This window comes from Cupressus sempervirens, chromosome 5 (assembly GCF_028749045.1).
Source record: "Cupressus sempervirens isolate cs-2001-9-10 chromosome 5, ASM2874904v1, whole genome shotgun sequence".
Lineage (NCBI taxonomy): Eukaryota > Viridiplantae > Streptophyta > Pinopsida > Cupressales > Cupressaceae > Cupressus > Cupressus sempervirens.
The window spans coordinates 578,286,567-578,313,385 of record NC_143122.1 but is presented as its reverse complement, the minus strand read 5'-3'; positions in this window follow the sequence as shown (position 1 = coordinate 578,313,385).

Below are 26,819 nucleotides of genomic sequence, written 5' to 3'. Positions count from 1 at the left end.
AAATACAATCATAGGATGTTGGAAGATTCTTTTCACTCGTAGCATGTTGAAGAATCTATTGGAAGGATGGAATAGATGATAGAATAATGTTTGTGAGATAGTTATTAGGTGTTCCTTGAAGTGTCTAAGATGTTAGTTTGAAGCAAGAAGTTGATTATGATCAATTTCTCAAATTTGCTCATTTCTCCTGTATTGCTTCCCAAGTCTTGAATAGGGAAAGTGATCAATTAGTTTTGTGAAGTTGGGTAGAGGTTTGTTCAATGTTGTAACCAAGTTGGAGAGAGTCTTTGAAGACACTTAAGAAGGTGGGAAAGGTAGTTTGCCTTAAAAATATTCTTGTTGGTAATCCACTAGCTTTTGGTGTGAGCACTCTGCATCATTTTGGATGCAATTTATATTAAAATGAAATACATGAAATGTACTTAAAACGTAAAAAAGAAAACCAAGATATATATTATGATAACCAATAATTTCATACATGAAAAAATATATAATATATTATGATAACCAATAATTTCATACATGAATGAACATATAATATATTATGATAACCAATAATATCATACATGAACAAACATATAATATATTATGATAACCAATAATTTCATACATGAACAAACATATAATATATTATGATAACCAATAATGTCATAAATTAACAAACATATAATATATTATGATAACCAATAATTTCATACATGAACAAACATATCATATATTAACCAATAATGTCATGTATCAAATATATGTCATACATCAAATATAAAATTTCATATATACCAAATGTATATCGAATATGTCTAATGATATAAAATCCAACATATATGTTGACTAATGCCTATACATGTGTTTCTATCAACTATATATTCTCCTTCCCACAAGGGGAAGGAAACAAATCCCTAGAGGTCTTTGATCATTGTGTGGAGGGAGATAATGGGGATGAGGGGGTCTTCCTCACTTGCTCGCTCATCCTCTTGTTTAGGCTCTTCTCTAACTCAAGCTGATACAAACAAAGTAGATATGAATCAATAATTATTATACATTGAAATCAAATATATGCACACACAAAATTAATTATTTTCTTACTGCCATCAAATAGTCACTCTGTACGTCCACCTCAAAGGCTCATAGACGATCGAGTGTAATAAGGCCCTACAAAAATTCAATCAATATAATCACTTATAAATAATATTAGAAATTTTGATACTAACTATTATAAAGAACAACTAAAACCAAGAAAATTCTCTCATACCTTGGTCAATGGCTATGAACTAGCCATTGGTGTAGCAACTCCATGATTGATAGACTGGAAAATATGAGGAGTCTCAGACGTCAACAACTACATGTTATATAATACAATTTACATGTAACATGAAACATGAAACAAATATAATCAAATGAATTAAATTAACATGAAACAAATGTACCTCTACGAAGCTCATATCATATCTAGGCTCAGAGTCCCTTGTGAATCCTTCATATGATTACTTAATAAATATATATATTAATGTAAATAATTAATTTGATACATACCTCTTGACTCATCGATGGGATGAAAAATGGGGATAGGGAATTTGTACTAGGGCCAGCAACACTCTTAACCTAGATTTTGAACAATGTCAATACATGCTAATTAATTAGTCATTCACTATACATATGAAATGTGATCAAATTAGTTTATTATAATTGTAATTTACCTATGTGTCAATACTAAATGTGTCATTCAGGAACTCATCAGTGACTAGCCCATCATCCATACTATCTCTAGCATGACTGCCAAATGTGCATAAGGATCCACATGATGTGCACAAGTGACTGTGATGCACAGAAGGCTCCTCAACTAATGGACTGGTGCAATGAATGAGGGTCTATGTCAAGGCATTAATAGTCCCTAGAGTGTTGGTCTCTACATGTTCCTTCGCAACTGAAGGAATAATCACATGCTCACCCTGTGGCTTGATAGTAGGTTCCCTAACTACATTAGGGTCACAACATGCCCCCAACCTCTCAAATGATGACCCCCCACCTCTACCCTAAGATTCTAATATATCAAAATAATTGGGGGTCTCCCCAAGGACAAATTCAATATATAATTTATTTAAGAAATAAATTGGAACCTCATGATTATTGCAGGGAGGGGCATCAAAGACCATCCACCATCTATCCCAAATGTTATTTCTAATACCATCATGTATGCACCAATGTATGGGGAACCTTTTAGTTGTATTTTTAACAATATCTTGTTCTCCATGCTTTTCAAACAATGCACAAATGCTACCTTTTTCTATTTCCTTTTTTTTTTACATCTTGATATGATAATTTATTTGCATAATATCTTCTTTGTTCATCCCTCTTAACATGCCAAATATCCAATTGACCACTAACAAAAGCTACATGGGTCATAATGGACTCAAGGAAGGATGACAATTGTGCTCTCATCGGATTGGTTTGTCTACAAGCGTTCAACCTACCAATGAGTGCTTCTAATTCATTTTTCCCTCTTTCTATTTCATTGATTATGTTGTCATGGGTGCCAAGAGGAGGTCTTCCAATTGGTGTAGGCTGCATAATTTCTTGCTCTTCTTGTGGAGGGTTTTGATTTTTATCTTGTGGAGGATTTTGATTTGGATCTTGTGGAGGGTTTTCATTCTATTTTTTTTTATCCAGCTAGGGATTTAGTAGTTCATTATTCACATTTCCTGATAAGAAACTAATTGCAATCTAAATAAATAAACAATTTTAAAGAAAAACTAAAAAAACCTACAAAACAATGTAAAAACTTACAAAACAATGCAAAAACAAGTAAAACAATGCAAAAATAAGAGTAAAAAACATACTACATGATCCTGATCTTGATCTTTGGTGACGAGGAGGCATTTTGAGGAGGTGAGTGACAAAATTCTTCAACTTTTGCAATCCGCATGCACACTATTGAGGAGAAACAATGTGAAAACAAAAACCAATGAGATGGTACATGAGTTTGCAACTCATATATAAAAATGTATGATTTCACAAAGCACATATGCACTATAGTGCACACACGCTTTGTGAAATTTAAAAAAAAAAAAAATTGTGTCATGTTTTTAGCACCACAACTTGGTGCACTTACCGAATGATAAATTGAGATAATCAATAGTCAATATCACAAAGCAACTGATATAAAAATTTAAAAAAATTATATCAAAGTTCAAACACATAGTTTTAAACCATGTTATGTATTGATATATGCATATATGTATGTCTTCGAGCTCAAACTCTCAAAATAAACATTCAGATTACCACACTTTCCTTTTCAGGAAACAAAAAAAAAGTATCTAGTTAAAACTACTATTAAGCTACCTTTTCTATCTAAAGTCTAACCCCTAGCTAGTTTTTATGCTCCAACATATATAGTATCAATTAAAAGAGGCCTCCATCAAAACTAAACTCTCTCAATTACAAAGCAATTATGATAACTAACTAAAGATATTCTTTTAAACAAAATCCACCAGAAAGATAATTGATTCAAAATAGTCATGCCATGCAAATAATCTACTTCATCTAGCCTAAATTATCCTAATGTGGCTTTCTTAGCAAGTTTCTAGCTCCTAAAAATACTCATAAGCTCTTGAGTAGCATGGGAATGTGGGTTCCTCAAACTCAACAATTTTTGTCTGCAGGCATCCTTTTTCCATTTGAGCTCTTTGATCATCATTCTTTGACTAGGGAGGCATTCCTAGTTCAAGTAAAACATGGATTTGACATTAGCCACTATAGTAAAATCTTGGGGCATAGGATTATCTTTGTCTTTAATCTAAGTCATAACATCTTGGAAACTTTTCATCAAACCTTCTGAATCACTATTGCTCTCCTCAAACTGTGGTATGCTAGTGGAGGTAATCGCTTGCATATCTTTTAGAACTTCTTTATTCATTTCATTTATCCTATTCTCAATTGCTTATACCTCTTCTATGACATCTTTAGATAAATAATTCTTCCAATTCACATTGCTTGTCAATATATATAGCATGCAAGGATCCATAGTTTTCATAGGATTTTTAGCAAAGAAAGTAATCACCTCGTATTTTTTAACTTCCTACACTTGAAAAACTATTGCCTAATATCTAGCTTCACCAACTTCCCACAATGGTATGATGGTTTTTATCTCTATTAGAAACACCTCCCCTTTTGCATAAGTAGTAGTGAACTCTTGGATGAATCAATTTCCTTCTTTCATGACAGCGCTTACCTAGGCATTCATTGCTTCCAAGAAGATTTGTCCCCTTTGCATTTTCTTTAATAGGTGCTTGTTGTTAGAGAAGTTAGGATCAAATTATTAGAGATCTTGGATCAAGGGAAGTTCACCAACATTCATCAGAGAATACACGTACTCAACCATAGTGATAACAAACCTTTTCAATTCCATCTTTTCCTGGCCATCCTTCTCAGACTAGTTCAACACGTGATCGACTAAGAACTTAAATAGATGAGTATTGATATCTTGACTTAGAAATCCCAATTCCATTTGTGTAACCTCAAAATATTTTTCTTCCACCTCATCCACACCTTCTTCCTATTTGTAAGTGGCTATCTCCATAGTCATCTTCCTTGTAGTAGGGTATTTGGTCAAGCAGGCATTGTTCTTCACCTTATTGGCTTTCCCAGTGTGAGTGGCATACTTATTAACTATGTTCTTGATAGGAAAAGAGACTAGTCTCAAGCTATAATTTTTTTTACTAAGCTAGATAGCCAAGGGGGAATAACACTTGAGGTTGTTCTCCCTTTGTCTTGTTTAGTAAGAGCCATGAAGCCTTTCTGAATCACATTTATACTATTATATGTGTAATCACCTAAAAATGGTCATCTAGACTATTAGCCCCCTTCTCAGCATTTTGGCTAAATTAATTTAATCATTTACCTAGACCAAATTGCTAATAATCAATTTATTTGATTATAACCTATAGTTTGACTATGCTATCCTAATTTCATTATTTGATTAAAAGAACATGTCCCCTTTTAATTAAATAAAAGACCCCTTTCTTCTAACCCACTTAAAGTGCACACATAAAGTCCTTTTTCTATTTTACAATTAAAAGAAAAGGCTTGTGAGACTTTTTGTCTTATGTGACAAGTCAACTTATATTCTATTGGTTGAATTGTGTGTGCACATGGATCACTCCTATTTTCGAATTCAACCGTTGATCATCCACCATCTTCATCTTGATCTCCACCGTTCGTACATCTTTAAAAGGGAGAGAGCTTTCCCCTCAAAGCATCCATCCATATTTTGAATATTGTTATGCTGCAGGTTTTCTAACAGGTTTCTTTGGAGCTTTGTGGAGAACTTCTATTTCTTGTCTACATTCTCTCATCCATGGCATCATGGCATTCTAGCTTAGCTTAGCTTTCATTTTTACATGTAGCTTAATCTCACATAGCTTAATAATGATTTTGTAACACTCTCATCCATGCCTAGAATAGCTACACTTTTCATATTCATTCTAGTTTAATCTTTAGTTGCATTGCATTCTTGAGGAACTCCTTGGGACATTTGCATTCTTGCATCTTGTCTTTGGAACCTCCCATTGCATGGTTTACTAGCAAGAAGAGTATCTCTAAGGCTCATCTGAGAGCTTTCTTATTCTTGAAATACACTCTCTTGCACTCCATGGATAGGGAGCTCTAAGCCGGCATCTAAGCATTCCAACTCATGGAATCGTTTGGATAGAATGGTTTAGAGTGTGACACAAATCTAGTGTACATTTTTGGCGCCCACCGTGGGGCTTGAATCAAATTCTAGCTCCATTTGCTTTCATTTTTTATCTCTGGTTTTTTACAGCAACATATTGGATCTAATCAAATGCTTTTGTAGAATTATCACTTTGGTTTTAAGGCCAACTCATAAGTAAATTGGTTTGAAGGCCAAAAACTTAGTTGGTTTAAAGATTTGATCATATCTTTTAAACCGCTGGGAGTTTGGTTCTAAAAGTTTTTTTGTAGGTTGGGTATATGCTCAAAATGCCTCAGTCCGATTTGCAAAGCATTTTGACGTGATTTTCGAGAGTTATGAGTTTTTTTTTTTAAATTTTTTTTTAAATTTTAAAAAGCCGTTTTGGATCACAAATCAGAATTTTTTTTTTAAAAACTTATATTTTTAGAAAGGGTTTTCAATTCTAATTGGGGTTCTTTCTTTGTGTTTTGAATTTTGAAGTCGTATTAAAGATCAAAAACTCGATTTGATAAATTTGGCCTATTTTGACAAAATTGATCTCTAGAGCGCAAATGAAGAGATTTTTTAAAATTTCTTGCATTTTTGGAAAGCTTTCTGATTTTTAATAGGGGTCTCTTCTTTTGATTTTCATTTTTGGATACAAAATCATGGTAAACAAGTCCAATCTTGTTGACTAGGTCAAAATCAAAGAGTAAAAATGAGAGCATTTGTGATTAACTTGCACTTTCTTTGCATGCACTTGGTTGGAAGATAAATTGGGATTTTGAGGCAACTCACCACTTTTTATTGCATATTTTTATGTTATTTCATACTAACTTTTGGTGCTAACAAGTTGTGATTATAGGTTGCCATCCTTATGAAAAAAAAATTGAAACATTACATAAAAAGAACGCATGTCAAAGCTTCAAATGCGCAAGGGCTACTAACATTGTTTGCAGGGCTACCCAAAGCATAAAAACCCAAAATTTCTTGCTTTTTTGTTTTCATGTGTGGCATTGAATAATTTTTCATTTTTCATAGGCACATAAAACTTGTGATTGGAGTCTTTTGGTAATAGGAGAGCATGCTCTTCACCCTTGTGGTGAATCAGAAATCTTGACTTGCCATTTGGTTTCAAAAGCAAGGGGTAACTGAATTTTCTTGGCGTGTTTGGGAGAAAATGATTGGAATAGGAGAGTATGCTCTTCACCCTTGTGGTGAATCAGAAATCTTGACTTCCAAAAGTTGATCCACTTTATGTAGTTAGAATCCTTTAGAGGGCCTGCTCTCAGACAACCTGAGAGGAACGACCCAAGTGGGGACAAGCCGATTACCTGGCTCTTCCAACCCACTATAAACTCAAGGCTACCAAGGACACAAAAATTTGGTAGATATAGTGTTTGTCTTCGCCTAGTGTGATTTCTTATAGAATTTCGACCATAGGGAGATCACTAGGCAAGAATGCTTAAGGTACTCTTGTGATCACGAGATCGGTTACTCATCGCAAGGTGAGGTGTCCCATAATTGGGAGCAAGAGGAACACTATGAACAAAAGCCCGATCTAAAAACTCTAAGTTAGTAACTACCTTTTATTTAGCCGCTCAACTTCTTGGTGCAAGGATCAATCCTAGTGGACTACCCAGATCACCCCAAGATTTACACTCACCATATGTGTTCCCTTGGTTGTGTTTATGGCACTTCCATGACAAAGCCAATATCTCTTATGGGAAACCACTTGGTGTGAGGCGAAGAAGCATCAAGTGTTGGCTAAGTTGTTGAGTAATGAATTGTGACTCTAAGGTAGATTGCTTGGCTATTGTTTTCGATGTTTTGACCAGTGTTAACGTTCTTGCAACATAAACATTCTAATAAAGAGTTGTTAGGAAGGCTGTTCTGATATCCCAAGTGCGTATTGACAAGGTTGTTTTTACCCTTGATCAATTGTTTTGAAGACATGTTACAACACTTACTGTTTGCAAACCTTGTTGTTTACTGATACAAGTTGAGATGAAACGCTGTCTGATTGAAACGACTGTCTAATTGATAAATTAAAACGAACTCCAAGCCAAAAAATTGACTTTTTTTACACAAAACTGGCACTTTGTCGCACGCTTTCACAAGAAATATCGCGCGACATTTTTTTTCAAAAATTATGTCGCACGTTAGTAGTAAATTATGTCGCACTGTGTCTTATATTCCATCGCACTTGGTATAAATAACTGTGGCCTGAACAAAAAGTATCGCACTGTTCCTGAAATTCTGTCGCACGACATTATTTGCTAAACTTATGTCGCCTCCTTTTGAGAAAGTATCACCCAGAGTCATTTTGGGTCAAAAATAGAGTTTGTCGTCAAATTTTTTTGGTCTAAGGAGCATCACGCTAGTCACCCTTGATCCTGGCCACGTATCAGTGTGTGAAGAATTCATCCTAAGTTGAAAAGATGGGTTTAGTCCGTCGAATGTAAGTCTTGAAATGTCTTGATAAATCACTTGTCAAAATTTAGCTATTATTTTTCTAGCTATCCACTATTGAGCTTCTCGCTCGTCCGCTCGGCTCGAGTCACCCGTGCTGTAAGATCTTGAGCACTGTTTGACAAGCCATCTATCACATTTTGACAAGTGACTAGTCCTGATCGTAAAAGCTTCAAATTCGGCTCGCTTTTCTTGTCCTACTAAACAAAGACAACTCTTTACATGCCAGTCACAACTAGATATCAAGGTGGTAACGGTAGACACATGCCTTTCATTTTCAAACAATTGGAAACACCACCCAAACGTCCTCGCAAACAACCTTGTGATAAGAATCTTGAATTTGCTCAAACACAAATAGCTAACGTTCGGCACAACCCACTTTATAGTTTTGAAAATCCATTTGGTACACCCTTTGAGACACCCGAGGGTATGAGTGGTATAGTCACTATGGTGCATCCTGATGAAATTAAACGTCGCTTAGAAGAACAAGCACGTGAAACCCAAAAGACTTTAGAGGCTATATACGCTACGGAGAGAGAAAATCAACAAGTTGAAACTAACAATTAGGCACACTACGAAGGATATAAAGGAACTTGTCCTCGAAATCCCTTTGAAAATAATGACGGTAATCACACGCCTCCAAGGACTCCTAGAACTACCGCTGGCGCATGTCCTTCACCTAAACCATCTCATCATGATAGTGATGAAGAAGTAACTAGCGAAGATGTGATCAAATTTCAACAAGATGGCTTCGCCCAAAAACTAATGCTCAAAGCTTTAGAGGAAAATGGAGACCAATACTTCTGATACATGGCAGCTAGGGGATGGAAACTCCCTCAAGGTTTTAATGTTGAACATATTATCCCAAAACGAGAGCCCACTGAAGCTGAAATCTTAAGGGAAGAAATACAAGAACTAAGAAAACAATTTACACAACTGCAAACTTCAAAAGAGCCACCTAAGACATCATTTGTTGAATCAATTTGCACTCTTCCATTTGATAGGGGTCTATACATGCTACCATTTCTTAAGGATATAGAGGTTCCTAAGTATGACAAATACGATGGAAATGGTGACCCTCACGACCATGTGAGACATTTCTATGCTATTAGCATGGACTTTATGCATGAAGACACCTTTCTTATGCATTTTTTCCCTAGAAGTATAAGAGGACAAGCTATGGAGTGGTTCACAAAATTGAGTCCTCCTCTTAAAACATTTGACAAACTTGCACAACATTTCATCCAGCAATATTCGTACAACATTCAACATCCTGTGACAGTGCTAGACTTATGCAACATCAAACAAAGACCAGGAGAGTCTTTTGAAATATACCTTCAACGATGGAGATCTTTATACTCTTGGTATCCTCGGCAAGTGCCTGAGGCTGAAAAAATTGACATCTTTGTCAACACGCTTGTACCTGAATTATACTTTGATCTAAGAAAATAGTTATTCACATCCTTCAAAGCCATGGTAGAAAGTGCATATCGCATTGAGGATGTTGCTATCAAAAAAGGTGATATTGCCATAAACAAGGATAGAATTAACAATGGGAACAGTAAAGACAAAGGCAAACCTTGGAACAAAAACAAGTATGTTGTCAATGACGGAGTAGTGGACACTCCTAAGACTAAGGAACCTACATTTAACCTTTCCAATGCCATCTATGCAGCAAAGCAACAAGAAGGTTCGAAACCACAAACCTTTGACAAAAGCTCTAAATTTGCAAAGAAGCGACGTGTTTACACACCTATGGTCGAACCTTATGAAGTGGTTTTAAAAACCTTAATTGCAAACAAATTGGTCACCTTGCCAGACAACTCACGTCCTTACGATCCACCCATTAGACCTCCATGGTGGAGAGAAGATCATACTTGTAGCTATCACCGAAGTAAGGGACATAACACAGAGAATTCCTTCAAACTCAAAGATGTAATTCAAGACCTCATTGAAGCTGGCAAAGTTGTTACAGATGGCCTTGTTAAGAATACTGATCATAAGGCTTTCCAAAAACCATTACCTGAATATGAAAAGGGTGAGACCTCAAGGGTAGTTGCCAAAAAGAATCATGACGCCAAAATCAGTTATGCTTACGCTAACACTAATAATGTTATAAGCATGCTTGAGCCCATTGAATACGTATGTATGGCAAGCTCCAATGATGACAACTGGCCAAATTATGATGCTAAAGATGAATGACCAAAAGTGGTCTTAAGGACACGATCCACTCCTCAAGATCATACTGATACTAGACCCAAGGTGGTACTCTGAGTGGCTAAGTCTTCATCTTCTCAGGGTGAACCACTTAACGCTGTCACTAGGGGGCAATCTAAGGTTGTCCTAAAAGTTGCTAATGATCCTAAAAATGCTTCATCATCTAAGAAACCAATTACTTCCAAGATCTCCAACTATGATCTTGTTAGCCAACTACAATGCACACAAGCACAAATCTCCATTTTTGAATTGCTAGAGTTATCTCCTTTGCACAGGGATATCCTTGAGAAAGCTTTACGTTCTGCCAATGTTCCCACAGATATTGATGCGAAACAATTCCAAGCTATGGTGAACCACATCTCCTCACCCCACTATCTCACCTTTTCTGAAGAAGATGACCGAGCTCTCAGTCATCCCCATAACCTTGCTCTTCATGTCGAAGTTCAAATATTTTGTACCCGTGTTCGTCGAGTCTTGATAGACAATGGTGCAGGGTTAAATATCATTTCGTTCAATGTAATCCAACAATTGGGCATGTCTGAATTTGCCATCGATCCTAAGTGCAAGATCACTATAAAGGCCTATGATGAGGTTGAAAGGCCTTCTAAAGGTCTAATTGTACTTCCAATCAGAGTTGGTCCAGTTTAGAAGAATGTCATTTTCCAAGTCTTAGACATACCACTTGCATACAACTTGTTGTTGGAACGACCATGGATTCACGATATGCAAGCAGTACCCTCTACATACCATCAGTGCATTAAGTTCCCTTTTAATGGTGCTGAAGTGGTTGTCCTCGGTGACAACTCCATGTCTATAAACACATTATCTACTACCGAAACGCTAGTCCCGCACAATCACTCTTCTCATGAGCTAGCACCATCTTTCACAGAATGTGAACAAAAACTGAAAATGATGAGCCTTGGTATGGGTGAGTACACTTTGGACTCTATTGCTGCCTTACCAATTTCCCCTTGGTCTTATGGGAAACCAACTATTGCAAAGAAGTCTTCTGCTTTTGCTATGACACTTTTTGGCACTTTTGTGCAATCTTCCATACCACTGGAAGCAGAGAAGGAAGAACAAGCCATTAGGGACTGGATCTACAGAGAAGAGGAAGATGAGGAGGTTAAAATGACTACCCCTATTTCTCCCAAAAAATATGGAAAAGGCTATAAATTTCTAACAAAAATGGGCTACCAGGGCCATGGGTCCTTAACTGGTTGTAAGAACTCTCTAGTTGAACCTTTAAGTCACACTCAAGGTCATGATGCTCGAGACACCGCTGGTCTAGGCTTTGGGCTAGACAATAATACACCAAACTGTGATCGAAGATTACTCATGTCTAGTGAATTGGAAGATGATGACTCTCCCATAATTGCTACTACTGCACAAGATGAAGACTTTGTTCCTCTCACTTCCCTCCTTTGGGGAGAAGAAATAGTTACTACTAATAATGAAGAAGCTTCTACCTCCCAATAATTGGAACAAGAAGGGTCTACTTCTAAGGACATAAATAGAGGACGAATTAGGCAGAATATTGCTCATCTCATAGATAGGGGTCAAAGTATAGATTCTCATGAGTATGAGTGGGAAATCCTCTCTGATGCATCTTGCAAGCTATGAGTGGATGTCATTCATGCCTATGAAACCCAACCCGGTGTAGTCGAACAGTCTAGTATGGGGTCATATGAGTTTGACTCACAACATGTCTCAATGGATCACGCTAGTTCCTCTAGGACTATTCCTGAGCTGGACTCTTTTGCGACATTTTCTATAGGCTCAACTTCACAGGTCACCAGAGATGACTCCTTCCATATCAATCACATTGAAACTTCTCCCTCACTCTCGCTAATTTACCCAGATCTCATAGATTGGTCTATCCAAAATCAAAAACCTGAAATACGGTCTTTCCAAAATGACTATGAGATCGCTTGTTATCTAAACGCAATTGAACCTGTCATTTCTTCCACCAGCGAACCCGTGGTTAACATGAAAGAATCGGATATCAAGTACCTCAGTCAAAAAATTAAAAGAAAAAATAAGCGATCAGACGGTGAAAACCACATTGTGGCGGTGTCTGACCCTCAAAAAAGTAAAAATAAAAACGTATCTAATGGTGAAAACCTCTCTGAGGCACCTGCAGATGAGGTACTTGGTAGTCTGCCAAGCTATTTCCAAGATAGATCTTCGGTTCTAGTCAAACCTACACAGCCTATCAACTTGGGAATAGAAGAATGTCCTCATATTATCCATGTAGCTCAATCTTTGTCATACAAAGAAAAGACACAGTTTGCTCAATTCTTTCAAGACAAGAAGGTCAACTTCGCATGGACATACTCTGACATGCCAGGGCTTGATACAAATCTCATCATGCATCACTTATCAATCTCACCAGATGTCAAGCCTGTCAAACAGAAGTTAAGAAAAATGCATCCACATGTGGCTCTACTAGTCAAGACAGAGTTAGAAAAACTATTGAATGCAAACTTCATTAGGGCCATTGATTATGCTGAGTGGATTTCCAACATTGTACCTGTCTCCAAGCATGACAAATCCATACGAGTCTGTACTGATTTTAGAGATCTCAATAAAGCATGCCCCAAGGATGACTTTCCACTACCAAACATCGATATGATAGTGGACATGACTATGGGTTATGAGATGTACTCGCTCATGGATGGATTTTCTGGGTACAACCAAATAAAGATAGCTCCAGCAGACCAAGAAAAGACAGCCTTTACATGTGCATGGGGTACCTTTTGCTAGAATGTCATACCTTTTGGGCTCAAAAATGCTGGTGCTACATATCAAAGAGCAATGACAACCATCTTTCATGATATGATGCATAAAAACATGGAAGACTATGTTGATGACACATTGGCAAAATCAAAGAAATGAGACACACATCTCAAAGACCTTAGTTTGATATTGGACCGTATGGAACAATTCCAACTTAGGCTAAATCCAAAAAAATGTGCCTTTGGTGTCACTTCTAGAAAATTGCTAGGTTATATCATTTCAGCAAAAGGCATTGAGGTTGACCTTGAAAAGGTCCAAGCTATCATGGATATGCCTCCAACAAAGACTATCAGTCAACTTAGAAGTCTGCAAGGATGGCTACAATCCATAAGAAGATTTATCTCTCAATTAGTTGATAAGGCTCAACCTTTCAATAAACATCTGCATAAAGGATCTACCCATATTTGGAATAGTGACTGTCAACAAAGCTTAGACCAAATCAAAGGCTACTTGGCAAAATTGCCAGTTTTGATGCCACCCATTTTGGGAAAACCTTTGATTCTGTACATTTCAGCTACAGATTCTTCTCTAGGAGCACTCTTAGCCCAAAGTGATGAGACGGGTAAAGAAAGAGCCATATACTATATGGGTCGAACTTTGGTGGCTTATGAATTAAATTATACAAGTATAGAGAAGGCATGTCTTGCTGTAGTTTTTGCCTCCCAAAAACTTTGGCATTATATGTTGGCCCATACAATTCACTTGATTGCCAAGATAGACCCTTTGAAATATTTATTAAGTAGAGCTACACTTACTGGTTGCCTTGCTAAATGGATGATGATTCTTTCTGAATTTGACATTCAGTATGTTGAACATAAGGCCATCAAAGGACAGGCCATAGCTGACCAGTTGGCTGACTTCCCACTTGAAGATGTAGCAACTATGCAAATTGAGTTTCTAGATGCCTCAATCATGAACATTACTGACAGAACATGGAAAATGTTTTTTGATGGATCCCATGAACAGAATGGAGCAGGAGCAGGGGTGTTGTTTGTTTCCCCTCATGGTTATACGATCCCAAAGTCTTACAAATTATTGTTCCCATGTACAAACAATATTGCAGAGTATGAAGCATTAACAAATGGGATCAAAATGGCCCTTGAATGGTGAATAACTGAGCTACACATCTATGGGGATTCTCAACTGGTTGTGAACCAAGTGAATAATGAATATCAAACAAAGGATGATAAGTTGATCCCTTATAAAAAGTTGATAGATGCTCTAAGGAATTATTTTACCTTTGTAACATTCCAACAAATTCCTAGAGCAGAAAACAAGGCTGCTGATGCAATGGCCACCTTAGCATCTATCCTCCAATTACAAGAACATGAATCGCGATTTGAGTTCCTGGTGGAAGAATTGCATCATCCAGCCTATGATTCTTCAGATAACTAGGTGATCTACACTATTGTGGGTCATGATTCCTCTCGCTATGCGGCTATTTTCTCCTACCTACGTGATCAGGTTATTCCCGAAACCCTCACACGCAACCAAAAATGCCAACTCCTTCGTAATGCCTCACACTACACTTTGGTCTCTGGTGACTTGTATAGGAGGGGTCTAGATGGAACGTTGCTTAGGTGTTTAGAGCTAGAAGAGTCTGAGAAGGCACTTGCCGAAGTCCACGATGGCATTTGTGGGGCACATTCTAATGGCCTTGCACTTGCCCGAAAACTGCTTAGGACGGGTTATTACTGGCCCACCATGCAAGTTGATGCTGTGCGCTATGCAAAGTCCTATCAGAAATGTCAGCTCCATGGTAACTTGATACATGCTCCTGGGCGAGAATTAATCCCTTCTATGCCATACTGGCCATTTCAGAAATGGGCCTTTGACTTGGTAGGAAAGATTCATCCAAGCTCATCTAGTGGTCATAAATTCATCATCACAGCAATGGAGTATTTCACTAAATGGGTTGAAGTTGTACCATTATCTACTGCTATAGGCAAACATGTTGCCCTGTTTATACTGAATCACATCATTTGTCGATATGGTATCCCATCCTCTATTGTTACGGATAATGGAGGGCAGTTCAAGAATAAGGACTTAAAACAACTATGTAAAAAGTTTCGAATTAAACAACACTGGTCCTCCATTTACTATCCCCAAGGGAATGGCCAAGCTGAGGCCTCTAATAAAAAATTGCTAAAAATCCTACACCGCACAGTTCACAAGTCTGGGAAAGATTGGCACTTGCAAATAAATCCGGCACTTTGGGCCTATAGAACCTCTATTCGTACTCCTACAGGGGCTACACCCTTTTCTCTAGTCTATGGCTCTGAGGTTGTTCTCCCATTAGAAGTCGAGATACCTTCTTTGCATGTCTCCTTACATGGGTTAATAACTGATGAAGATCATAGAGCTATGCGAGTACAGGAATTAGAGACTCTGGATGAACGATGCAAGGCTACTTTTGATCACATGAGAGCTTATCAGAAGTGCATGTCTACACAATATAACAAAAAGGTTCACCCCCGTGAGTTGCAAGTTGGTGAACTCGTGCTTAGAGAGAATCCCAAAAATTAGCAAAATCGAGAACAGAAAGGGAAATTTGAACCTAACTGGTTAGGTCCTTACATTATCACAGCAGCATTTGGGTTTGGTGCTTACCAGTTGTCTACTTCAGAGGGTGAAGAACTTGCAGAACCTATCAACATCCTACACTTGAAGAAGTTCTATACTTAGAGGCTTGCTGCTCAGCTATCTTGTATATATCTATGAGCCTAAAAATATCCTAAAAATTAGAAAATATCCTGAAAAAATGATCATCTTAGTGAAAACCTCACCTTGGTGTATCACCCAAAAAAAAAAAAAAATCTGTCAAAGTGGTGAAAACCTAGAAATAGGCGCTACTTGAAACCCTTGCACCTATGTCTATCAATCTCAATCATCCACTTTGCTACACATTTCCTAGCCTGGAATTGTTTCTTGTCCTCATCTTGGGGGCATAGCTACTTAGCCTATTGAGATATTCTTGTGCATTAGGGTTTCTTTGACAACTCACAACATAGTGTTTCTTAACACTTCCCCCACCTTGACATCAAGTGTTTTTCAACACTTTACAGATAGTTTACCTATGGTCTTCGATGTCGCGATATTTCCCACTATCAGAATCAAGTCTGGAAGAAATGGCCAAGTGACTTACACACACGCACTTTAACACTTAAACAACTGAGCTATGTTGACATTTATCTACTTTGTGTGTTGTCTATGATGATTTCTTTGCCATGTGTTCCCTCCCTAATAGTCTTTCGAGGATGGCATTGACTAGAAGACTGGGGGCATGGGGCATGTCTTCTTGATTTCTGCTTATGGGTATACTTTGTTTTTCTATAGTGTTGTAAGCATTTATGCTGGTCCTATTCAACACATTGACTTACAAATGTATCATCCTTGACTGTTTTGCAAGACTGCACTCAGGGTTTATCCTAGCGCTTATGCCTTGATACAGGTGTAATCTTGCTAAATTAAACTTAGGGAATCTAATCATGTAGTTATCTTGACATACATGTCTCTGATGCTTAGATTGGATTTCCACATACCTATCTAATATCAATCATATTCATATCCTCATAGTTATACTAGTGATGGTTGTATGATCTCATGATGTCCCTAATAAATGCTCAATGATGAAATTAAGAGTCTAAAGTTATGCGCTTCTTGTTGGTAAACCATTTTGCATATTAGCTTGCATTTTAGGTTCATTTTCTAGCTTAGTCTTGCATTCTTGCATATGGGGGGAGCTCTCTTTCTTCATCTTTTTGTGGACATATCAGCTAACTCCTTTCATATATTTCTTTACTTTCTTCTTGTTCATGTCTTTTCACCTTCTTAATCTTTCGCTTCATCTCTTTTCTATCTTGTCATCACACTATATGAAGTTTTGACCTCTTAAATAATTTTGACGTCCTAGATTCATTTTCGGGATCGAAATCCAAATTCGAGTTCATCTTGATGGTCAAAATTGTCTTTTAAAATTCTACTTTCTTCTGAGCAGTTAGCTGACCTTTTGAGGTCTAATCTCTGAATCATCATTGGGGCATCTTCATTTCTTCATGTCTTCATCATTTCCATACTTCATATCTACTTAAATTCACTATTTCATGTCTAAAATCACCTTTCTACTCATTTCGACCTTATTTTTATGCTATATCCTTCAAGGTCAACTCTAGTCAAACTAGGGCATTTTATCAAATTTTTTATATAGTCATTCTTGGGTTCTAATCATCTATCTGTCATCTTGGACATTGCTATATTCTAATTTTTTCATGTCTAGCCAGTTTCTGCATTCCCTTACCTCATTTCAATTTCGATCCTGAGGGGGCAGAAATACTCTATCACTGCTTAGGAGCATTTGTTTGATCTTCTCACTTGCTCTCACTCTATCCGCTTTTCTAGGTGTTAACATTCTTCTTGAATTCTAACATTGTTCTCTTCCTAGTGTTCAGTACTACCACTATCAGGCTGTACATTTAGGACTTGCTATCTTTTTCTACATTTCGTTCTTCAAAATCAGATATCTATATCTATCACCACCTACTTGGCTTTCTATTTTCTTTGACATAATGTGTTCCCAGATCGATCACGCATTAGTCAAAGAGGGGCAAATGTAATCACCTAAAAATGGTCATCTAGACTATTAGCCCCCTTCTCAGCATTTTGGCTAAATTAATTTAATCATTTACATAGACCAAATTGCTAATAATCAATTTATTTGATTATAACCTATAGTTTGACTATGCTATCCTAAGTTCATTATTTGATTAAAAGAACATGTCCCCTTTTAATTAAATAAAAGACCCCTTTCTTCTAACCCACTTAAAGTGCACACATAAAGTCCTTTTTCTATTTTACAATTAAAAGAAAAGGCTTGTGAGACTTTTTGTCTTATGTGACAAGTCAACTTATATTCTATTGGTTGACTTGTGTGTGCACATGGATCACTCCTATTTTCTAATTCAACCGTTGATCATCCACCATCTTCATCTTGATCTCCACCATTCGTACATCTTTAAAAGGGAGAGAGCTTTCCCCTCAAAGCATCCATCCATATTTTTAATATTGTTATGCTACAGGTTTTCTAACAGGTTTCTTTGGAGCTTTGTGGAGAACTTCTATTTCTTGTCTACATTCTCTCATCCATGGCATCATGGCATTCTAGCTTAGCTTAGCTTTCATTTTTACATGTAGCTTAATCTCACATAGCTTAATAATGATTTTGTAACACTCTCATCCATGCCTAGAATAGCTGCACTTTTCATATTCATTCTAGTTTAATCTTTAGTTGCATTGCATTCTTGAGGAACTCCTTGGGACATTTGCATTCTTGCATCTTGTCTTTGGAACCTCCCATTGCATGGTTTACTAGAAAGAAGAGTATCTCTAAGGCTCATCTGAGAGCTTTCTTATTCTTGAAATACACTCTCTTGCACTCCGTGGATAGGGAGCTCTAAGCCGGCATCTAAGCATTCCAACTCATGGAATCGTTTGAATAGAATGGTTTAGAGTGTGACAAAAATCTAGTGTACAATATGTTTTTGTTTACAACCCTAGATTTTTCAGGTAGTACAAGGTTTTCCTATTTATCTAGTTCTACATCCATGAAGTTGGGTTTTTTGAACAACTATTTAAACCGATGCCACGAACTAAGTTTGGGATATCATTCTAGGAGTTTTTGGATGGACTGGTGGCCCCTTGGTTGCTAGTTTAAGTGAGGCCACCACCTTTTTCTTCTTGATTGAGGGAATGCTACATGCATCATTCAACAAAAAGTGTTCATGAGAAGGTGTGGATTGTGATAAAGAAACAACTATTTTAGCTTTTTCAATTAGCATTAAACTGGTTGGTTTGTGCCTTTTCCCCTACAACTAATTGTCAATGCATTCTAGTATAAACCTTGACCTAAGATTTATATCATCTTCTTCAGCTCAATTCTAATCAATTTTAGGGAGGTGTTGTTCACTTGTTTTTATCTATCTTGGTCCAATAATATCTTAACCATATTCAATGAGTCCTTTTGTGTTTAATTTTAACTATAGAACTTTTATTTGCGAGTAGTTATCCTTGAGTGATCCCTCTTCATGACCTCATTTTAATTATTGCAATCTTCCCAAGTGTCTTCAATATGAGCTAGTGATTGCATTCGATCTCCTAAGCCAAGCACTAGTTTTGCAAAACTCTTTTTTATCAAAATTCCTCCTTTCATGATAAAATCCCAAATTTAAATTCACAAAATCCCTCCCAATCATTGATGCATTAATCATAGTGTTAAACGTTAGAAAACCTAGTTTAATGGGGAATGTGGATTCCCATTTTCCTTCAGGGAGATTATCCTTGATCACAAAACACATTTATTTGCAAACTTTGGCAAGAGCAAAACAATCCAACACATACCTTAGAAACTTGAGTGGTTGCTCCTCAAACCCTCCTACTCTTATGTAAGTAAACTATGGGAATTGTATGTAGAATCTTCCATATATTTGGACCAAATTTTGGGCTTCTAGGGACATCCTTTGCATCAGAGTATTAGTGAGGTTGAGGTAAAACTTCTCTAAGAATACATCTTGTACTTTTCAAAAATCCTCCAACATTCTATCTTTTCTTAGTAGAGGACAATATTGGTACACTATGATGTCTTCATTCCATGTTTCATGAGGAATTGTGGTGAGATTACACAAGCATGCAAGATAATAGGTTAGATACGAGGACATGCATAATTCTTGCTTGGTAGCTTGTAAATGTTTGAGTTGATTCCGCAATCAAGTAGTTATCAATTCAACCCAATCTAAGAATTTCTTACTTGTCAAAATGATATTTATGTAGTGAAATATCCACTCTTTGAAAACAATGATATCAACTAAACCTTTAGCCCTATACAAAAAAACTACTAGGTTATGTATGTGAGTCTTCATACGATCTTTACTTAACACCCTTGGGAGCCTTGAACTTCCTCTATATAAAGTTTTAGTCCACTTTCTAGCTATCTAATTATGATTATTTTGAGGGTCCTCTTGAAATAGAACCAAGGATTGAGTAGGACTAAAACTAGCAAAGGATGAGTCTACTCTTTCCTTTTTGTCTTTTTGTCTTAAAATAAATTAATACAATATAAACAATATAATGCAATGTGTGCAACACACTTAATCTCGACAGAAAGGAGAAAAGGGTAATGAAGATCAAGTAATAAAAAAGAAAATTGAGGAGACAAAAAAAGGAGTGAACAAATTAGAGATTTGAGATTTGATGTTATGAGCAAAGTATAAGAATTCTAAAAAGTTTTGGAAGGAAAGTGCATACACACCAATTACTATCTTGTTAGTTTCTACAAGTAACTATAAAATCTCATAACCCAATAGTCTATAACTAGACTAACAAGTTCTATGTATAATATTTTAGTAAATCATTCTTCTTTATGACACTACTTCCTTGGTGAAAGTTATTATTCTTTCGTGCTAGGAAAAATGATCCATTTCAAGAAAAGAGTTTTATAATGAATGTTTCTCTCTCCCTTTAGGCTCACATTTCTCACCTTTTTAAAATACAAGAATTATAATCTCCCTTCATTGTCCTTAAGCATGTCCCTAATGTATGGGAAATGACATAATATTATTTGATCTTGTTTATTGGAAAGAATCTCAAAAATTACTGCTAGCTAGAAAGGAACCCATCTAAATAATACAAGAAAACTCCAAATTCTTAAAGAATCTCTCCAAAGTTCCAATATGTATATCCTTTATTTATTTCATATGTTAGTTTATTGTCCTTAAATTTATTAGATTCAAAGAATATTCCTCTAGTTGGGTTATGAGAAAATAAAATACACTTTATTTTAGATTCTAGGAAGAAGTTTGCACCACAAGAGGTTGAATGTATTAATAACAAAGTCTCCCGTCCTTTAAACTTGACCCTCCTATCTAAACTTAGAAGCTTTATTAGAAATCTTCTAATTGGTCAATAATTATAAAATCCAAATATTTGTTAGGTAAGTGATGGTAAAACAAAATTTTCATATATGGACTCTGTTGGAGTTCTTTCTAGTAAAGAACATGTTGGTCTGACTTTTTCTGCAGTAAAAATTTTTTTCAGTTAAACCATAGAAAGGTCAGATGTTCTATGTCTAAATGAAGTATAAGGTTTTGGATAAATCATCTGTGAGAAATATTCGCCATGTAAGCCTTACATTCATCCCTATTTATAAATGGTCGGGCGCAAAAATTTTCAAAATTCAAAAGAAGCGAATATGCTTCCGTAATCCTTTTCCTTTCTCCCAGGTTACCTTTCTTACTATTTGTCCCTACCGTCAGATCTGATTAGATCTACCGCTGGCGTTATCTCGCTATTGAAAGTTGCATGCTTATTAAGTATAGCGAGATAGCGAGTGTCGAGTTTTTAAGCGGTGGGACCATGAAGTGAACGTGCGGCGATCAAAGATTTTCTATTTAATTGCTTTATTGTGCAGGTACACTTAGCAATTCACCGTAAAAAGAGGGAAAAGGACCCACTAGAATATCTGACATCAGAGCCGGAATGTTGATATTTTTCCAGAAGTACCGCCACCTCGCTATCGGAAAATTCAGGCACTTCACCGTTAGCGAAGTAGCGAGGCCACGTGAAGATCTGAAAATGATGACATTGCATCTTGCTTGTGTCATAATTACACCAGGTGGCATGACCTGTCATAAATACTGTTGTCAGAATCAGTTTTAATTAAACAGAAGTAATTACCGGGTACCCCCTTGCTTTTTTCGGCACGGAATCCTTTAAAGTGCCGAAGCTCGCTACCTCGCTATCGAAAAATTGAGGTGCTTCACCGTTAGCGAGTTAGCGAGGCCCCGTAAAATGGTAAAAGATCGGCAAGATCTATGATGACGTGTAATGACAGGTGACTGATAAAATTTGACATGTGCTAGCTATGCAGAGATCCGATTCTCATTAATGCCTACCTGACTAAATGTACAAGAAATCTGGAACGTCAGCTTGAAGTGAATCAATGGAGCTCGCTATCTTGTTATGAAGAGTTGCAAGGAAGATAATTATAGCGACATAGCGATATGGGCCCACCGCCTTCTTTCTTAAGAAGTCCTATAGCGTATCGTTCGATCATTTCTTGGTCCGATCAACGGTTGTTGCCGCCTCGTTATGGCAAGGTGCTAGTTTTTTATGCATAACGAAGTAGCGACATGCTGACACGTGTTCTCCGTCGTCAGTGGGTTTAAAGGTAAGCGCCATCAAAAGAAAGAATTATGTACGTGGCAAGCTCTCATTGGGTAATATAACTGACATGGCAAGTATAACTCCTAGTTGTTCTCTGTGTACCGCATGATCGTAGGATCTTTGAAGATCAACGACGCAGTTTTAAATAAAAAATGTAGTGCCACTCTCTGTATTAATTAGACAAGAAAGCTTCGTCCGTGAGAAAAAATAGAGTATAATACAGAGAGATTGCATCAGTTTCATTTCACGCGAGAAAAGATTTGAAGCCATTCTTGTCCAGAAGCTATTACTGAAAGAAAAGCGTGCCAAGGTTGATAAGAAATTGTCAAGTTATCTGTTCGTTGAAATTTTGCAGGAATTCAGAGGAGATTTGAGACAGAATTCAAGTAAGTAAAACTTCCATCATCTCTATGAGCTTTTAAGTTTTAAAGAGGATAGCTCAAGATGCCTCCTAAGAAGGGATTTACAGGAGCAGTAAACTACCTGGATAGAAATGTGCATGATGATTTGCTTGAGTTACTTCCTGAGTCCACTGTAGAAATGGTGCAAGTTAAGAGGTTGACCTCACTCAATCCTAGGCTTAGGGTAGCTGATGGATTGTATGATAAGGGTAATTGGGTCTGGGATGCTCAAACTGCTTAGACTGGTTTGAGTTTATTCAAGAAATGGTTTGCAGAGAGAAAGTTATATGCCCCTCATGCCAACATTTGGAATTTTGATCTTGGGAAGCTTGTTGTTCCCAGCGTGTTCATGGATTTTGACCTGCTTGAAGCCATAGCAAAAAACTATGACCAAGCCACTAAGGTAGTGAGGAGAATAGATGGTGAGGCTTTAGTTACCATCAGTCCCGAGGAGATTAGGAAGGTATTCAGTCTGGGACCCCTCACCATGTATCATGTGCCCATTAATCTGACAGATTTAGAAAAGGAATATATATCCAAGAGGGATGTAGTTAGACAGGGTGCACTGAAAGCCCACATAGGCCGAATTGGAGGCCTCCCAACCATAACATCATCTTCTAAAGAGCCCTTCAAGAAATCATGTTTTAATGCCAGGGCAGTCGAGATATATAGGACCCTGTGCAGAGTCTTCGGAGAGGGCGAAGAAGATTTTATTTCGGTGAGCTTCATGTATATGATCACCCAAATCTCTTCTTTTGGTGTGGAAATAATTTTTGATTTTGCATCTTACTTGGCAAATGAGATCCATCATGGATTGGTGGGGATTGCACAGGGCAAGGTGGAAAAGGTTTGGGGTCAGTATTCCTTACTGATGCATATGTTTCTTTTTAAAGGGGCCACTTATTTTGGTAAAGAAATGGTTTTAAATAGAGAACAAGAAGAGGAAGCACTACCAGTCCAATTATGGAGTGCAGACATGACCTGGGAAGCAAAAAATGCTAGCTTCGTCAGATTTGATAGGCACTTTGCCTCCAAACTAAGGTGCCTCTTATTGAGTGATAATCCCAGAATCCCTAAGGCATTAATGCACCTTATCAGGCCTATGGACAAAACCCATAATCTAAAAGTTTCACATAATTGGGGAGATATTATCCCATATTCAGTCTCAACGGTCATCAGGGTCTATGGTTTCAAAGGAACACCCCATGTGTTACCCTATCAGGTACCCTTGAAGGTAGGGATAGCTGAATTTTTGTGGCAGTTGGGAGGAGTAAACATGCACATTTTTGAGCAAAGGTGCAATAATATGAGAACAGAACATCCAGAAATGGATGAGACCTCCATTCAAAATATAATAAAGGAACAAATGGTTCAAGAGTTCCAAAATATAACCCCTGATGAGGGAAGACAGATGGCAAAAAATGCTAATGTTTTATTATTGCCCAATTGGGACATTGCTGACGCATTAGTTTTTAATTCTGTTTCAAATAATTTAGGACTCCAGGATCCGAATAAAGAGGAATTCTTGGGTACAGCATTCAGCAATGATCAAGCTGCACTTGTTATGTGGTCCCTGAGAAGAGGATCCAGAGTTACTTCATCACAGCCTGATGACTCAGGATTGACAGGGAGTATCATTGTAAGAAGAGTTGCTAACACTTCAAATGTACAGGCAGCCCACATGAATGTGGATTATTCTAAATTTTCCCTGGCTACTGCGGAAAGAGAAGAGAGGGAAATGATGGATATGCATAATAAATATGAAGTAGTGGTGGAAGCCTATAATCAAGAGGTGAAGAGGAGAATTGAGTTAGAAAACAGGATATCTCAACTGGAAAAGGTACTTGGAAAGAGAAAAGTGGGAGAATCCAGTACATTGAGAATTGCATATCCCCCACAGTCATCTATGGGATTAACCCCTATTATTGAGATACCTGACACCCCTGAAAGACCCCAATTCTATACTGCAGAGGAATTTGAAGCAGAAAAAACCAAATTACATGAGTGGTAGATAGAATTTAGAAATCAGCAGGAAGAGAAATGGAAGCAGGGTGTGACATACTTGAGGGATAAAATACAATGGTCAGATTTTTATGACCAGCTGACCAGGATTGTAACCCTCATAGATGAGTTAAATAAAGGAAAGAATGGACTAGACTCTCTTGCACAGAAGTGGAGACAGAGGAATAATGATGTCACAATTGTTTGTATCTCTGCAGTTCAAATGCCTTACCATCAGGTTGAAAAAATTTTTGATTTATTAAATCAATTAGATAACTTTGAAAATAAAAGAGATTCTTTACAGAGGAAATTGACACTCTGTTTTTCAAGATATCTTGCTAAAAAATTCACCCTATTTCCTTGTGCCTTAGAAACTGTTGATACAGTAAAGGAAAAGGACAAATGGAAAAAGGAAATGGATGAATTATTTGATAACAGAATAACAAACATCATCAGTGAGACTGGCTGTTGGTTTTGGGCGAAGACAAATGAAGAGCTGGTAAAGATGCAATTGTATTATGCATATATAAGAAAAGAATTCGATGAATTAGAAGATAATGCCAATTCTTTAATAAAGATACAAAGAGAAACCCTAAGTTTTGATTGGCCAGATGATGATACTTTCAACAGATGGAAAGATCAGTTTAGTGAACAGATGTCAGGAGAAGATGACGAAGAAGATGTAAGAGTAATAGTTACTCTTGTAGTCAGCAATGATGACATAGAAAATCCCCAGGTTAAAGTGATTTTGCATGTAACAGAAGATGATACATCACTTGCAGACCTTATGGATATGTACTCTGAAGATGAGGAATGATTGCGAGAACAGATCATAACAACCAAGAAGCATAACAGAAAGGGACCCGCCAAGAAGTGCTGTTGTAATCAACCTTTCTGTTATTCTTGTTTTTTGTTTTTCAAAAGAAGGACACCTATCACCTACTGTAGCCTGAAGCTTGTTGCATCTCACATTATTTAAGTGAGATCCCAAGGCTAAAGATGGGTCCGAATTTGGTTTTCACTAAGTGTTGTGCTTAGTTCTTTTTTGGTCCAAACATTTTTTGGAAAGAAATTTATAGTATGCTTTTTCTGTCAAAATCTCTGAGATATGGATGAATGTAAAAAGAACTGTGCTTCTTCTCTGAAGGTTTTTCTGGGTCTTTTGTAAAGGATATATCATTTTCAAAGGCAATGAATACAAGTTATGAACTGTCCCCATATCTGTTCTTCTCTAAATTTTGTCTCCTTTTTAATACTGAGTTACCTTGATGTTGTGTGAGTAAAAGCTTATGCAATTGATTGCAATTTAGTAAGACTGTACATCCATTTGTTATTGTTGTTAATTCAATGGATTAAGTAAAGGCTTTGATGAATGTGATGAGGTTGCTTGGGTGTTAATAAGGATTTTTGAATGATAAATTCTGGTAAGAATTGCTGATGAAAATTCGTTGCAAGGCAACAAATTAGATCTAAGAATTTACTTGACTCTGAATTCCCAATGGATTAGGCACTGATCGAGAGTATTTCAGCCAAAAGAGAAGTATATTATAACTAGCTTTTTCAAAATACACCATAAAATCAATTTTCATTTATCTTTCCTGTAAGATTTTCAAAGTTGGCCAGCACTTGCCTGCCTAGATTGTTTTAGCTTCATTTAGCCATTGTTGTTGAAAACATCTACATAGTTATAGAAGATTTCTTGGCCATATCTGTTTCAAGGGATGTGTTTGTCTGTTATTTACTTATATGTTTAAGGATTTAGAGATGAGAATCAAAATGAAACTAAGAATAATTCTCATACAATTATTCCATCTTTGAACCATCCCCGGGTGCACCCGCCCTGGTTTTACAGAGCCAAAAGAGTAGAAAACCGTCTAAGGTTTTATGGAAGTTGGGTCCTAATACTTTGCATATGCAAGTGATAATGAGAATTGGCTATTCTTTAGGTTGTGTATGTACTGATATCTAGGTACTAAGCCTTTTGTCGCCTAGTAGTTTTAGTACTAGTAACATCAAAATAAAACACC